Here is a 14,996-nt window from a genome sequence, read left to right as displayed (position 1 = left end):
GTCTGGTGCCGGCTAGGGCAGAGGTCTTCAGGGTGTGAGGGATGCAGGAGATCTGAAGAAGGAACACTACCTATTATGTATTGCTCTGCCCTTGGTGGCTGCATACAGGCTGCATAAAGCTCTGGGTTCCATGTTGAGAGGCCTGCAGAAAGGATTTCATCATGCAGAGCTGCAAAATCAGAGAAATGGATTTCTGGGTCTGTGACTGGGGCAGGCTCCACCAGATGTCCTCACACCCACAATGCAGATCTGCCCAGCCCACACTAGAAATCCTAAGAAACCATCTTCCTCCTCGGTGTCCTTCTAGTACCCTCTGTCAAGAAAATTTAACATTGGCCCCAATTTAATGCTAAAAAAAAAAAAAGAATTCCTTTATCACAGAGCATGTATTAAAGGATGCATATAGAACTGAGAAACAATAAATTGATAACTGACACACTCGAAGAATATAATCACACATGGGGACACCAATGTTCAGAGAGGTGAATACAGTCACTAAACCGCAGAGCTAGAAATTATATCCAGAGCCATAAATGGTTGATAATTCCTGAAACTATGCTCTAGCCACACCCCAAGATGAAAGTGTGATGAAAATTTCCCACTTAAAGTATTTTATACTTAATTGTACTTCTTGTGATCATATGGTAAAACTTCATCTGATGAGAATTTTGCTGCACCCATTTTGTTAAGAAAAAGAAATCACAAGATCACTCACCCCTATCCTATGCTTTCTACCCTTCCCTTCACCCTCAGGCTGGGATAAATGTCTCCTTCCTTTGTGAAATGCCACCCTCTTCTTGGCAAAGACATCTTGGATTTCTTCATAACAAGCATCGCACTCTAAATTATAATTATCTGCTACCTATGTGTCCCTTACCCTAAAGCTCCAACCTTCCCAATTGTGGAGACGGAGCCTTACTCATTCATCTTTGTAGCTAGGCCTGTGTCCTGGCTCATACGAGATTTTTAATGTAAGAGAATTGACCTGAATGAAACAGAACAGATCTATATCAGGGATTCACTCAAATAAGTCATTTCTAGGATATAATTCAGGGTCAAAGACTGCTGACCAAGCAGCTGAAGGACACACACCAGTCATTCCCATGGGACCCTTCATGGCATGGTATATAAGGTCTACCATGTGCAAAGGATCAGAGGTGAATTTCTAAAGCTATGACCTGGAAGGAGGCCCAACATACCTGAAAAGACTACTCTAAACAGGAACAGTAATCAAGGGCAATATGGCAAGCGACAAAAGAAATAAAACTGGGAGTATGTAGTTGAAAGACTTAAAGTCTGGAAACACAAGGAGAGCTAATACAGAAGAATGTTGTGAGCAGGTTAGAGGGAATAGCCCAGCATGACCCACCTCTGGCACCTTTGCAACACCCTCTCAGGGTATGTTTATGGAGTTGCACTGAATTGATTTAAAAGGTCTGGAATGACACATTCAGCACATCCTCCAATATTATAACAATCTGCTTGGCTCACTGCCTCTGAAGAGCCTCACATTGGTGTCTAAAGTCATTTACACATTCAGATTTGAGCCTACTCAAAACTGAGCAGGTCAGCTCCACAGCCTTAGGCAAGGTTCTAGGTGAAATCCTCAGCCTTACAGTAAGTATCTCTTTACCCAAGTAGCTTCCTAATATTACTAGGAATTTTTACTCTTTTTAAAAATTGAGAGGGGCGCCTGGGTGGCGCAGTCGGTTAAGCGTCCGACTTCAGCCAGGTCACGATCTCACGCTCCGTGAGTTCGAGCCCCATGTCAGGCTCTGGGCTGATGGCTCGGAGCCTGGAGCCTGTTTCCGATTCTGTGTCTCCCTCTCTCTCTGCCCCTCCCCCGTTCATGCTCTGTCTCTCTCTGTCCCAAAAATAAATAAAAAACATTAAAAAAAATTAAAAAAAAAAATTGAGATATAATTAACATACAAGTTTCAGGTGTCATATTGGTTTTAGATGTCCAACAATATTATTTGGTGTATCTATATTTTGCTAAATGATCACCACAATGTTTAAGTCCATCACCATACATCATACACACAAATACCATACATACATCACCATACATACATCATTGCAAATTTTTTCTTGTGATGAGACCTTTTAAAATTTACTCTCAGCAACTTTTAAATATATAATACAGTACTCTTTTTTAAAAGTTTGTTTGTTTGAGGGGGGTGGTGAAGGGCAAAGAGAGAGAGAGAATCTCATGCAGGCTCTGCACTGTCAGTGCAGAGCTGAATGTGGGGCTCGAACCCATGAACCATGAGATCATGACCTGAGCTGAAGTCGGATGCTTAATCAACTGAGCCACCCAGATGCCCCCAATATACTACAGTACTCTTAACTATAGTCACTGGGCTACACAGTATATCCTTAGGACTTATGTAGGTCATAACCAGAATTTTGTACCTTTGACCCCCTTCATCCATTTCACACCCCATCCCCCATCTCTGGCAACCACCGAGCTGTTCTTTGTATCTATGAATTCAAGGTTTTTTTTTGTTTGTTTCCACATATAAGTTAAATCATACAATTTTTGTCTTTCTCAAGCTGACTTGTTTCCCTTAGCACAATGCCTCTCAAGGTCCACCCACATTGTTGCAGATTGCAAGATTCCATCATTTATTTTAAAGCTGAATAATTTTCCATATATATATATGTGTGTGTGTGTGTGTGTGTGTGTACACACACCATTTCTTCTCTGTATACACACACACACACACACACACACCTTTTCTTCTTTGACCATTCATCCACTGATAGACACTTAGTTAGCTGCCATGTCTTCGCATTATAAATAATGCAGCAATAAACATGGGGGTACATACATCTTTTTGAGTTAGAGTTTTTGTTTCCTTCAACTAAATACCCAGAAATGAAATTACTAGATCTTATGGTAGTTATTTTTAATTTTTTGAAGAACCTCCATATGTTTTCCATAGTGGCTGCACCAATTTACATTCAAACCAACAATGCATGAGGGTTCCCATTTTTCCAATCTTTTTGATAAGAGACATTCTGACAGGTGTGGGGTTTTGATTCACATTCCCCTGATGTTGAGCACCCTTTCATATATCCATTGGCCAGGTGCATATCTTCTTTGGAAAAGTCTATCCAGACCCCATGGCCATTTTTAATCGGATTTTTTTCTGTTGAGTTGTAGGAGTTCTTTATATTTTTTGGATATTAACTCCTTGTTTTTTATCTAGGTGCCCTCCTCTCATTCTCCCAGTTCCTTGAAGAAAAAGGACCTTGCCTGTCCCTCTCTCCTCCATTTTCCTTAGAGACTAAAGTTCTAATTCCCACGTGTCTACCCATATGACTTACACCTATACCTTCCAAAGATTACACTCTTCCTGGATCTGGAACACTCCTCAATTTACTGCCAAATCTCTTCTTTACTTGCAAATCACCTATTGCATTCTGTTGGATTCCTGGTTGTCAAATCCCCACTAGCCAGGACCTTCCTGCTGGGACTTTCCCTTAACTATATGCCGCGCTTCATGCGAGAATATATTTGTGTTCAGTTTTCTAAAGGCTAAATATCTTTTATCCAATCAGTGTATTGACAATTGAGCTCTCGTTAAACTATACTGGCCACAACTTTGTAGAACAAAGTGATTACTGATGTTCAAGATACTACTGAAATACTGAACTACTACTAGAATCATAGATATATGAGAAATACTATATTACACTGAATTTTCTTTATTTACCAGGTAAATGAATAAAATACTAGGAAGATTTTCAACATAAGGCATAACACAAGATATATCAAATTAATATTAATTTAACCAAGAATCCAACTAATCGTAAGATCTATTATACTCAAATTTTTATTGTCAGTTATCAGTTATAACACCATTCAAAACAAAGTGCATACATGTTTGCATGTATATAAACATACATATCACCACTGTTTTGGTCCCAAATGCAGTTGATAGTTGTGTTTTGTGGGGCACCTGGGTGGCTCAGTTGGTTAAGCATCTGACTTCAGCTCAGGTCATGATCTCCAGATCATGAGTTCAAGCCCTGTGTTGGGCTCTGTGGTGACAGCAGCTCAGAGCCTGGAGCCTGCTTCCAATTCTGTGTCTTCCTCTCTCTCTGCCCCTCCCCGCACTGGGACTCTGTCTCTCTCTCTCTCTGTCTCTGTCTCTCTCTCAAAATTAAATAAACATTAAAAAAATAAAAAAGTAATTGTGTTTTGTTTGTTTATTTGTTTTGTTTGGCTCATTCCTCCTTACAAAAATTTGATTTGTAGTACAACAGAATTTTGCGACATTGATTTTTGCGATGAAGTAACATAATGAGGATCTAGAAGACATCCACATTCTGCTCACAGGGCTTATAAAACATCTAAATGATCCCAGATTCACTTTTGAGCACAATGAAGTTTCTCATAATTTACTATAGGCTCCATAAATTTTCAAATTTTTATTTTATTTTTTGGCAGATCTAAAATCTGAATAACTGGACTTCTGCTTCCAACCAAGACAGGTAACCAGGACCAGATTTACTCTCCATCCTTGGTCAACTAGAAGACCAGTCTAACTATATGGACCAACAGCTTTTAGACATTGAACAACAGATAGCACAAGAAAGTGATCTCTGAGAGATAGGAAAGGAATAAGGTGAGCCATGGGATTTCTCCAGCTCACTGCCAGCACAGCATGTCCAGGCCACAGTGCAGGGAGTCTGAAAACCTCCCTGAGCTAGGAGACAGAGGTAAGAAATTGCAAAGACACAGTGGGTAGAGTTTGCAGGGCAAAATACTGGACAGAAAATGTTGCACAAAGAGAGAAGCACTGCAGAGAGGGAGGGGAGAAGGAAAAGGGAAAGAGGGAGAGGTGGGAGGGAAGGAGGGAGAGAGTAAGAGAGAGAGAGAGATGTGGAAATTGGCTAAGGGTTTCCCTTGACTTTTCAGCTGTGTGCTGATGAGCACTTATGTGTAAGGAGACCACCTGAAGCAGAAAGAAAGCCACCAGAAAAGATCAGGGAGAACCATCTTCAGAGATCACACAGAGCTGAAAATAGTTCATATTCCCGCCAGCCAGAATAGAAAAAAAAAACCTCATAATGCAAAACGCATTATGTAGGGTATTCAGAAAAGTATTTCTTCAGCAGTGGGGAATATTCAGCCCTACGTTTAAAGGCTTCTCTGATTTCACTTAACTAAGCTTAAAAGGAACATCTTAAAAGATTAAACTCTTTCCAAGTAACGTAACTGCAACCCAAAGTAAAGCTCAAGAATATTTAAAAGAAAACAAAAATATCAGTCCTCAACAACATAAAATTCATGTCTGGCATCCTATCAAAATTAAAGATATTCAAAGAAGTGGGAAAATATGACCCATAATGAAGGAAAAAAATCAATCAGTAGAAACAGCCTCCAAAATGTCATAGATGAAAGAACTTGTAGAAAACAGACATTAAAGCAGTTATTTTAACTATATTCCATATGGTCAAAATCTGAATAAGTTAATTACTCTTGGCAATAACACTGCTCATTGAGTTTTAAGGTTTGGCCATATATATACACCAAAATCATGCTTATTTTATTGTTATTATTACAGAAAATTTCAGAGACTGTAGCACCTAAACAGAAGGAGTGTATATGTCATTTTCTTTTTTTTAATAAGAATATGTTTTTCTGAATTGGGTTGACTAGGAAGTTAGTAAACTATTTCTGTCTACTGCACGGGAAAGAAAAATTATATTGCTGCTTGGACTAATTTATCTACTTATTTTATTGATTTACGGAACTACCAATGTTAAAGCACATTTGAATCTTTGAGAAAAATTAAAAGCATGAATCATCCAAAAAGACCATCAGTGTAGTGGGATTTCATTAAAAGCCAAGGTTTGAGTATTTAAGAAAAGAGAAAGTCAGATGTCAGAGCATACTGTCATACTTAGCAGATAAGAAACATGTTTGAGGTTATGGTATGTGTTCATAAAAAGATGGCATAGCTTGAATTATAGCCAGCTCAAATGAACCCTAAGGTGAGTATGATGCATGTTTAAGCAAAAATTACATCCACTCCAGATAGAGGGTATTATTCACTTGCTTTCCTGGTTTACAAAATAATCCCCTCCCAGCTGGCCAAATTACCCAAACCTCTTAAAGTGCCCACAAATGGGGCCCAGCCTAGTTCCTTCAGCTAAACCAGAAAGAGCTTGAGGGGAAAATGGGTGGTGTTGGGGTGAGGGCAATCTATGCTATTCATCTTTTTACATATCCAAAAATGCAGGGACAGATAAGACAATGGTGATTTTTTATTGTTGACTTTTCCTCACATGCATCCCCTTCTCCCCATTGATTTCATGAGCTCATCCCAAATCACTCAGAGAACTATAATGAGCTCTGTCACCTTAAGGCAAGTCAGAATTTGTGTTTCTTCTAATTAAGACTCTGAAATATGTGTCCTGATTCTCTTACAGAAGTAGCCCAGACTCAGTAGACAATCTCTCTAGGTACCAAACCTGACTCCATTATTCACTGGCTGTGTGACCTTAGGCACTGAGCTTCAGCTTCCTCATATGTAGAATGGAGATGAGAACAGTAGTACCTACTTCACGGGTTTTTGACTAAGAATGAAATGAGATAACTTATGCAGGACACCTCGAATTCTAAGGACTTTATAAATGGTAGCATTTTTTACCCATTCAAACATATTTACTGGTATTTCATAACAGGAACACTCCCCCCACCAATAGGACTACTTCTTATTATAGCCTACTCTTCAACAACAACACACACACACACACACACACACACACACACACACACATACTTTTCTCATTTCCATCTGCTTTTTCTCATACTTTTCCTTTTCTAAAATGTCTCATGTGTCATCACTTGGTTAACCTACACATTTGTTAAATCATTATGGGTCCCACCCGAATCATTAAATTTTAACTGCTCTCATCCTTGTTATAATTAATTAAGTGACGTACCAAAAAAGAAAGAATTAAGAAATGAAAATATAAGGCATACAGGGGTGGCCCCGGCTGGGAGGCAAGTGAAGGTGTTCTGCAGAGTACTTTCCCAACCTGCCCAGGCATGCCCAACTCTGTAAGGCAAAAACTTCAATGGGAGCCTTCCCCCTAAAGCCTCATGGTGAAACAGCTGTTTGACACATTCAGAAGGAAGGATGTCAGCTCTACATAGGAACACGATGTGAATGGAAGAGACCTGTCATTATACAAACAGTAAGGCACTCTGAACAGACACAAAAAACAACTCTCATCTCAAAAAACCCAACACTTGTGTCACAGTATTAGAAGTTAGATCCTGGCAAATGGCGTTTGCTGAATGAAACCTTCACGCCAGACAATGATCTCTTTGGACCTATTACCTTGCATTTGCAATCAGACTGGATCATCTCCCATTTGAGGCTCCCCAAGACTTCAAGCAATTTTTCAGTGCTCCTTTCAGAAAGGCACTCTCTCTAGAGAAATGCAGTATTTATATACAGTGCATTGGATCTCTAGGAAACACCAGAATTATCAGTGAAGAATATATTAAATGGCTCAAGGGCTACTGTGAAGCATCCTTCCATGGCTTGACAGTAAAACTCCTAGAACCAGTTCCTGTCTCTGTAAGGAGGAGCTCTTTTAGAGTCAATGATAACACACAGAACCTACAAATTCATGCAGGGCACATCCCAAAGTTCTTAAAAGAAGAGAAAACCTGGAGATGTCTTCTGTATTGTGGGAATAACAATGATTGATCTTTACCCAAGAGATTCCCGGAATTTTGCCTTTGGGTAGGCCTCTTTGACAGATGGTATGGGGATATTCAGCTTTGCCAGGTATGGCAGTGATTTATATAACTCATGCTATGAAGACAAAGTGAACAAGCCACAGAAAATATCTTCAAGTGACTATTTAGTTTTTGATAACAGTTGTACTCCAGAAGTAACTAGTGTTTCGCTGCATCAGTCCCAGAAGACTTTCACCCGTGATATTGGACACACATTTGGATTTTGACACTGCCAGTGGCTCGCATGACTATTGCAAGGCTGCAACCATTTGGAAGGAGCTGACTGGCGCTCCCTCAACCTTTGCCTTTATCTCATTATGCAAGTTGCAGTGTACAAAGCACTGGGGAGGTGGATTGATGATGAACCTGCTGACAGCCCTGCAGTTAGTATGAAACACAGTCGCGAGGATAATGGGAATTTACCAAAACCTGTGGATGCCTTTGGGAATGGAAAGAGTGGACAACAAAATGCCTTGCTGTTGTCCAAAAATAATGACCTTCATATACGAGTAATTAAAATAAATACTTGCACATTAAAAAAAATAAATGAAAATATAGTACATTCAGGTTTTTCTCTTCTGCTTCAGAAGTTTGCAAAGGAGGAATAGTAACTTTCTTATCGTATTTTGGTTTTTATCGTTAATACTCTTTACTTACCCAGAGATGCATGTTTAAGCAGTTCTTTCATTGCCTGGCCCTAGAAGTACATGTAAAAGCTATAATTAGTAAGCAGTTAGCTACCAAACAAAACAAAACAAAAACAAAAAACTCTGATTTTAGATATGAGGTAAAGACAAAATTATCCCTTGAAATCTAACAAAAAAATCAACAGATGATGAATGATATCAACACTACAGTAGTAACTTACAATGGGACAGGTTTTATAATTTTTTCTTTGTCGAGAAACAAAGGAACCCCCTCCTCCCCATATCCAATTAAGAAGACCACAGTGTTTAGGGGCACCTGGGTGGCTCAGTCGGTTAAGCGGCTCAGGTCGGGGTTCAAGCCCCACATGGGGTTCTGCGCTCATGACAGGGAGCCTGCTTCAGATCCTTTGTCTCCCTTCCTCTGCCCCACCTCCCCCTTCCCTCTCAAAAATTAATAAATGTTAAAAAAAGAAGAAGAAGAACACAGTGTTTCTTTAATACAACATAACATACAAAATTTGAATCTGGTGTTAGGGAAAGCTGTTGCTAAGTCAATCAATGTATCTTATTGTATATTGTAATATCCTAGTCAGAGATAAGACATGTTAAAATAAGTCCATTATATTACACAATTCTAAAACTAGGAAATCATGAAGCAATAAATTATCAAATTTTATTCAGTTGTCTCCAGAAAGATACTTTTCTCATCCTCATGGGATGATATATGTCATTGAGGTAGAGATGTTTGCAGACTGAAAAAAAGTGGGTTCTCCACTAATCTAGATTGTTGGAAATGTCTCCCAATAATGTGTATGATCTTTGTTCAGTTATGATGCTGGCCAGTCAGCATTCTGATCTCTAATCTGATTTCCTAAATGGATTTGCCCAACACAATGAGAACTGGAAGTAGTGTGACCTTGTGGTAGGTTTGCTATTGTGTAAGATTTAGAGTTCTGTGTGTATTCATAATATGATATCTGCTTAAAAATCAGTGTCTTATGAATCTAGGTATTATGTATCAACCCTGTGACTCACTTCACCTCTCAGAGAAGTAATAAAATTGTGTCCTGAACTTCAGAGTTTGAGTCCAGTTCCAGAGCCTAGAATGACCCAACAGGATCTGGCCAACCTGCAGGACCCAGCCTCCACCCTAGCAACCACCGTCCCATTCTTGCTTATTAGCTCTTTAAAGACAACACTGCCCTATCTAAAGAGATCACCAGTAAAAGCTGCTAGCAAAGAAGGGTAATGTTCCTCAAATTGCAGAGCCGCTTTCTTACTAAGCTCCAGCAGTGCTGAACATATGACTGACTTTGTTCCCTGAGCCACAATGCTGTTTCTCTCCCTCTGCCAGGAACACCCTTTTCTTCTAATGGCTTGATTGACTTACACTCACCAACTCCAGCAGGTTTTCTTTGACCTACTTTCCCAAGCCCTGCCCCATATTCACACACACACCTTGGTTAGAAACTTTTATCAGGTACTTCTTAGAAACAATCTTGCTACTGCATCTGCACACCGTTTTAAAATTATCCATTTACTGGTTTGCTAACTGTAATGTTCTTAAGTGAAATGCAGGCTTTATTCATCTTTAAATTCCTAGCACCTTGCATTGTGCTTAATATCCAGGAAGCCTTCAATACATTTTTGATGAAAAAATGCTTTGTTAATTTATTGTAGTAGGAGATGAGAAACTTTTCTACACAAGTACTTTTATAGAAATTTGAATTACATTTCCCAATAGAGCTCAACCTTCATAATATTTGCATAAAATGACAGTTCCGAACAGGGGGTGATTCTTGGGTCAGCAGATAGTTATATTTCCCAGTAAATATATTTTAAAATGCATATTTTATATGATATTTATATAGTACTTTCTGGGTACCAGGAACTAGTCTAAGTGCTTTATAAATATTAACCTGAATTATCTTCATATCAAACCTATAAAAGAGGTGCTACCACCCCCACCCCCCAACTTATAGCTGGGGAAATAGAGATACAGAGAAGTTATGTAACTTGGCCAAGATTGCTCAGCCAGTAAGGAGAGGAACCAGGATTTGAATCCAGGCAACCTGGCCCAGAGCCCAAAGCTTTCTCTGCAGGCCTAATAGATTTGCCAGTAAGTCTTCATCCACAAAATGAGTGGGCATGCTTGTATGTAGGGTCCTTGATGTTTAAGTCATTTCCTCCCTTTCCTCCTTGTCTAGCCTTCTTAAACAGATGTCTTCTAAACCTCACACTTTAGACAAGTATTTTATTGAATTACTTTCCTCTAAGGAGCCTAGTCTATTTTACAAAAAGGAAAAATGAAAAACAGAAACAAAAACAGGAGCTCAGTAATCCTCACAAAATCCATTGAGGAATGTACGTGTTAAGAAAAGGAAATATTTTTAAATGGATATTTAGTTAGATTCTTACCCCCTTAGGATAAGACTGAATAATGATTTCATTCTGCCCTGAGATTGAAAAAAAAGTGCTCTTGTAAGTCTTGGAAAGGAAGCAAAAGGATATAAGGGCTCTCTGTGAAAACCTTCTATTTCCATTTTTTTGAAGTTCAAATCCTGTGATGATTAGCTGCAGCTGACCTTGACTCTCACACTGCTTAGGGAGGGATATGCTATCATAGAGATCAGAAATCAAATGAATTAGGCTCTCTCTTCAGCCTAACACTTTAAACTGCAGCTGGAAGAAACCATCTTTAGGCTAGTCATCCCAAAAAAACTTTGCACAGAGGCATCTTTGCCAGAAGGAATAGGGCTTCTTTGCCGACACTGCAGTAGAGTTATAAAGGAGAAAAGCAGAGAAAAGAAACCTGCCAGGACTAATTGAAAACTGTGCAATAAAATGAATGTTATCAATTAAATTGTTGTGTTCTTAAAAGGATCAACAGGAGTTAAAGAAAAGATGTTTTACCACTGTTTAGAAAATTGATCAAAAAAACTCCTCAAGAGATTAATTTAGAAAATTGTGTTTTTAGCAAGCAAATGTGTAAGGGCCAAATTGTGTGGCCAAATAGGCCCTTGTTCTGTCTCTTGGAAAATAAGGAACTCTTATTACAAAAGAAGATTGAGAGGGACTTATGCTTTGCAAAGTTTGGATTTTAAGGACAAAATTTACCCTCTAATCAAAAAAAGAGTGGAATATACAGAATGTTTTTCAAAAGGCTAGACCACAGGCAAGAAAATACAGTGACCATGAGAGACAGGAAATAAATGAGATTAACCTTATGACTGCCCCAGTTTACTGCCTTGAAAAATATTCCAGGTGATGCAGCAGGGAGGGGAAAACCAAATGGAGACAGGCAACTTTCTATTTTGGGGAGACCAAGGTAGTTTGTTCTCAGAAAAGAGTATTAAAGAGTAGAGAGATACACAAAAAGAGATTTCTAGATACTGGCAAATGATCCCCTAAAATATTCAGTTGAGTGCTGTTCACTGCATGAATATGAGCAAATTACTCTAGCCTAGAGAAAGAATTACCCAAAAGGATTAAAGGGAACAGTACATGTGGCTCATAGCAGATCAAAAATTGTGTTTTCTCATAGCAGCCAGATTGGAAATTCTCATAATTGACAGGACACTGTATAGAGTACTGAAATAGGTCTTATTTCAGTAGTGGTAAATAACTAGACTTGGAATGAACATGCTCTTGTTCCACATAACAAATCTGAAAAGCAAGGCCTGAGACGATCAAATGGCTCACAAGTAACTTAACTGTGTCACAGAATAAATCTAAATAATATTTGTAAGAATACAAAAGTATCTAGACAAGATAAATTTCGATGCTTGAGAACCAATAAAAAAATTACTAATAATGTAAAGAAGCAAGAAAATAGAAACCATCATGAGAAAAAAAAATTAATCAACCAAAACTGATCCAGAACTGATATTGATGTTAAAATTGTTAGACAAGAATATTAAAAGTTGTTATAACTGAATTCCATATATTTAAAATTAAGAAGAAACATGGACAGTGGTTTTTTTTTTAATTTTTTTTTAATGTTTATTTATTTTTGAGACAGAGAGAGACAGAGCATGAACGGGGGAGGATCAGAGAGAGGGAGACACAGAATCTGAAATAGGCTCCAGGCTCTGAGCTGTCAGCACAGAGCCTGACGCGGGGCTTGAACTCAGGGACCGCGAGATCATGACCTGAGCCAAAGTCAGCTGCTCAACCGACTGAGCCACCCAGGTGCCCCTGGACAGTATTTTTGTAAAAAGACCCAAATCAAACTTCTGGAGAAGAAAACTATAATGTGTGAGATGAATAATACACTGGATGGGATTAAGGGCAGATTAAACATTATAGAAAAAAGTCAGTGACCTTGAAGATGTGGCAATAAAAACTAACCAAAATGAACATAGAACAAGGAATTTTTTTAAATGTTCAAAGTATCAGTGAGTGTGGGACAATTTCAGTCAAAATCCCTGAATGAAACAAAAGCAGAGGGAAAAGAAAAAGTATTTGAAAAATGTCTAAAATGTTCCCAAATTTGTTGCAAACTATAAATCCACATATCCAAGAAGCTCAATCAACTCTAAGTACAAGATATATGAAGCAAGCTACACCAAGGCTCACATCATAATCACATTGCTCAAAGCCCGTGATAAAAGGAAAATCTTAAAAGCAGCCAGAGAATAGACACATTACCTATAGAGTCACAAATGTAAAGATAATATCAACTTCTTATCAGAAACAGTTAAAATAGAGCAACATCTTTAAAAAACTAAAATACAATAAAAAGTCCCTAATAACCCAGGATCCTATGCCCAGAATCCAACAGAAAGACAAAATGAAGTCCTCTTCAGAACTACAAAAGGTGAAAGAATTCATTATTAGCTTCCATCTTAAGGAATACAAAGAGAATATCAAGTTAACTCCAACATAGGCAGAATAAAGGAAATAATAAATTTAGAGTGAAAAAACAAATGAAATAGAAAACAAAAACCAATAGAGAATATCAGTGAAACCAAAAGCTGGTCTTTGAGAAAATCAAAATTAGTAAAATTAGTAAACCTTTAGCCTGACTGATGAAAAAAAGACAGTAGACATGATTATCAATATCAGGATCAATAAAGTATTACTAAGGATAGACTCTATAGATATTAAAATGATGATGTGTGAGCATTAATATATAAATGACATAAACAACTTTATACCAATAAAATCTACAACTTAGATGAAACTGACAAATTCTTTGAATGAACAAATTATCAATGCTCAACCAAGAAGTGAAAAATAACACAAATAATCACATATCTTTTAAGGTAGTTGAATGTATAGTTTTGAACTTTCCCACAATGAAAACTTCAAGCCCAAATAGCATAGCAGTGAATATTACCAATTATTAAAAAATAATAATATCAATTCTACATAAACTGTTTCAGGAAAATTGAAGAGGAGAGAGTACTTCCCAAACCATACTACATCCTGCTACCAAAACCAAAAAATTATAAGAAAAAATAACTATACTAACATCCTTTATAAACATAAATAAAAATTTCTATCAAAGTTTTAGCAAACTGAATCTGACAATATCTAAAAAGCATAGTATATTATGACCAACTAGTTTATGCTAAGAGTACAAAGTTGGTTTAATATCTCAAAATCAATCAATATAATTCACCATATTAACTAAAAAAATTATAAAAGTAAAGAAAAAAAGGAGTGCCTTGGGGCTCAGTCAGTTAAGAGTCCTGCTCTTGATTTTATCTCAGGTCATGATCTCACAATTCGTGAGATTGAGCCCTGTGTTGGGCTCTGCACACAGACTGCTTGGGATTCTCTCTCCCTCTCTCCCTGTCCCTCCCCCCATCATGTCTCTCTCTCTCTCTCTCCCTCTCTCTCTCTCAAAAACAAATACATAAACTTAAAAAAAAGACAAACCTAAATGGCCATCTTAATAGATGCAGAAAAAGTGTCTGACACTTTTTCACAGTCATTCCTGATAAAAGCTCTCCGTAAAGTAGGGATAGAAGGGAACTCTCTTAATCTAATAAAGAACAACAAGGAAAAGTCTATGACTAATATAGTAATGGTGAAAGACTAAGTGCTTTCCTCCTCAGATTAAAAACAAGACAAGGACATCTGATCTAACCATTTTTATTCAATATCTTACTGAAGGTTCTAGCCAGTGTAACAGTGTAATAAGGAAATACAAAGAAATGTAAGGCATCCACACTGGAAAAGAATATTTAACATTTCTTTATTCAGACGTAATCATCTATGTAGAAAATCTGATGAAACCTCAAAATACTACACTTATTCAAAAGAATAGATAAAAAACAATATTACTTACATATTTCAGCACAATACTATCAGAAATTAACACTTAAAAATAATGTGACTTACAATAGTATCTAAAAATATGAACTCTTTAGGGATAAATTTGACAAAAGATATAAAAGACTGGTACACTGAAAGCTACAAAACCATGAGAAATTAAAGACTTAAATAAATGTATATCTTGTTCATTAATCAGAAAACTCAGTAATAAGAAGCCAGTTGTCCCCAAATTACTTTATAGATTCAACACAATCCTGATCAAAAATTCCAGAAAACTTGTTAGAAACTGACAA

At 37.6% G+C, this 14,996-nt stretch overlaps 1 long non-coding RNA gene and 1 pseudogene across 1 annotated transcript in view; both read left to right on the top strand.

Moving 5' to 3' along the window:
* The window catches only part of LOC131514432 (uncharacterized), a 96,356-nt gene that overhangs the window by 48,629 nt on the left and 32,731 nt on the right, over nucleotides 1-14,996 (top strand). The window lies entirely within an intron of this gene.
* LOC131514428 (archaemetzincin-2-like) lies at nucleotides 7,011-8,854 on the top strand (annotated as a pseudogene).

This window comes from Neofelis nebulosa, chromosome 6 (genome assembly GCF_028018385.1).
Source record: "Neofelis nebulosa isolate mNeoNeb1 chromosome 6, mNeoNeb1.pri, whole genome shotgun sequence".
Taxonomy (NCBI): Eukaryota; Metazoa; Chordata; class Mammalia; order Carnivora; family Felidae; genus Neofelis; species Neofelis nebulosa.
Note: the sequence above shows the minus strand (reverse complement) of the source record. Positions and strands in the feature narration are given on the sequence as shown.